We start from the raw sequence: 2,791 nt of genomic DNA, 5'->3' as shown, positions 1-2,791 counted from the left end.
TCCTATTTAGAGATTCAGATTTTTGTGTACAAGTATGATATTTGAGTCAAGATATTTGTCCTAAAGAAAATTTATAGAGTCTTTTCACAACATTTCAGGAGTTTTATCCCCTTGATTTAAAGTTCAATTACTAGGCAAAACTGAATGCATTTCCCTTGCAGCTTTTCAATCCACAACAGAGAAAAGAAATAAAGTACATGACTTAACGCATCATCTTGGTAGCAGTTTATTAGGGAACCAACCACAGTAGACATAGCACGCTTCATCAAAGGTGAGTCGCCGGAGTAGTGTTTGTAGCAATTGTCGCACTGATCTGTGCTGCATCGAAGCTTTAGGTCCAAGGCAAATCCTCTCTTCATGCATTCTCTTATAATGGCCTTGGTTCTTTCAATTGTGACTGCTGAAATTGTAGATTTAGCACTTTTTCTTTGAGATGTCAAAAAAATGACACAAGTCTTTATTTCAATTACATGTCCTTGTTTTCCATGCAATTCTAATAGTCGTACATTCACCACTGATTGGCAATATCACAAAGGATAGCCGCACGACATTTACATGCATATTATTTTCTCCTTAGCGTCAGACATAATTCAATTTTTATGCATGTCGAAGATTTGCATGATATCTAGGCCTCCTTAAATCCTGAATTATTTATTTAATTTACATAATCGGCAGAATTATCAAGAAATAAACTCATGTAACTTTCAAAGAGTTATAACAGAGGGAAAAAAATTAAATGGAAATATTTAAAATCACCTCTGTAACCTTTGTTGTGAACATCACACAGGTAAGAAAAACAAGATTTTTGAATTGAAATAATGTTAATGAGCTTAATAATACCAACACATTATAACATTTTTACATCTACAATGGTCTCTCAGTATAAGAAAATGGTTGCACGTTTTACACATGGACAGGTAAATAAATTTCCTTTGTTCACATGACCACATTTTCCCCATTTACACATTTGGAAAGAATTAGTGCATAATGAACCATAAAATAAATTAATACATGTAAGGCAATTCACAAAATATATTTTAAATACAAATTTTATACATTTGAAATGCATGTACATATCAGCAATGCCCCCCCCCCCTTCACAGTCTTACAACTTCTTTTTTAATTTTGAATCTGTTTTAAATGTTTTACTGTAAGTGTCTCTAGATTTTTTATCATACAGCTGACATCTTTTAGATCTGTTATATATTTTTTTTTTAGAGATTTACATTTTAACAGTTTTTGTTTCATTTTAAAGTAATTTTGTCTATTTTGTTGTTGTTTTAGATGACGGCCCACTCTACTTCCTTTTTAAACAGGTGCCCCGACAGTTTACAAAGTTCCAGCGTTCCCCTATTCGGTGAGTGCACAACTTATATGTATTCTACTTTCAAATTTCTACTACTATACAATTTGGATTTGATTTTAGATATATCCTATTTACAGATTCAGATTTTTGTGTAAAAGTATGATATTTGATTCTGTCAAGATTATTTTGTCCTAAAGTCAAATTTATAGAGTCTTTTAACAAACATTTGTCTTTTTTTGTTATGTTTAATTTAAAGTCACTAGGCAACACTGAAGATTTCCACTTATCAGCTTTTCAATCCACAACAGGAAAAGAAATAAAGTTGACAGGACTTAACGCACTCTCCCTGGTAGCAGTTTATTAGAGAACCAACCACAGTCATAGCACTCTCTCTCTCTTGAGTCGCCGGAGTAGTTTTGTAGCAATTCTCGTACTGATCTGTGCTGCATCGAAGCTTTAGGTCCAACACACAAATCTTCTCTTCATGTATACGTGCTCTTATTTAATGGCCTATGGTCAATCTTAATCGGAAATATGTTTTTATGCTGAAAAACCTTATGCCAATGTTTTCTTAATTCCTTTAGAGTCAAAAAATAAACACAACTCTTTAAGGTTTCAATGCATCGAAGCACTCTCTTGGATGTCCTTGTTTTTCATTTTTACTCTCTACCATGGGCTTAAATCATACATTCACCTCTGTGTCGTTGGCTCGCGTATATCACAGTGATAAACACGAGAAATAGTGCGTTTATTCTAATTCATTATAATTCAATTTTTATGCTTATGTCTAAGTTTTGAGATAGATATCTACTCAATAAATCCAGAATTATTAATTTAATTTGAAATAATCCTGCAAATATCACGTTTTATACGTTATGTCAAAACTCTTGACGTGAGCCCATTGCAGAGGTGTCTGAGAGAGGAAAGAACTACAACTCTGCATAGGAGATTGGTTTTTCAGATGCACCAGATGCAGCGGCACTGTCTCCATCATTGGTGAAATGGGATATGATTAGTGGACGGTCATCACTTAGTAACTCACCAACACAATTAGTGGCCCATCTCTTCTCATCTCCAATGGTGGTCTCAGGAGGAATGGTTGCAGTGCAGTCTTCATGTCCTGGACAGGTAACTTCCTTTCCTTTGCTTCGTACATGTAGGTGTGCGCCTTTCTTACAAAGTTTATTCCCACAGAAAACTGCAACCACATTTTACCTCTGAGTTACATTTTCACCTATGGTGTATAAGTCACTTGGGTCGCAGCTTGGAATGGTTTTTTTTTCAATGGCACTGAATGCGGCATTATTGTACCAAGCATCTCCTTCCATTCTGCATGATGGGGGTATCCGGAAGTCCACATTTTTCATTATAAGTTCTTGAATGTTCGTCCAAATTTTCTTCATACTGTTTTTATTTACATCGGTTATAATTTCCCCATCTTGTTGCAGGTCTGTTGCATGTTGGCGGCTGATGCTGGTTCAATAT

General features: G+C 34.8%; 1 long non-coding RNA gene across 1 annotated transcript; it reads left to right on the top strand.

Moving 5' to 3' along the window:
• The first annotated feature begins 233 nt into the window (after positions 1-233).
• LOC134254001 (uncharacterized) lies at positions 234-2,785 on the top strand. The gene is made up of 3 exons (XR_009989219.1): positions 234-271; positions 2,268-2,434; positions 2,755-2,785. It is a non-coding gene; the product is annotated as an uncharacterized LOC134254001 (long non-coding RNA).
• The last annotated feature ends 6 nt before the right edge of the window (positions 2,786-2,791 follow it).

This window comes from Saccostrea cucullata, unplaced genomic scaffold, assembly GCF_032062105.1.
Source record: "Saccostrea cucullata isolate Sc308-1 unplaced genomic scaffold, CSIRO_AGI_Scuc_v1 ctg4055, whole genome shotgun sequence".
Lineage (NCBI taxonomy): Eukaryota > Metazoa > Mollusca > Bivalvia > Ostreida > Ostreidae > Saccostrea > Saccostrea cuccullata.
This window is presented reverse-complemented; position numbering and strand designations above follow the sequence as displayed.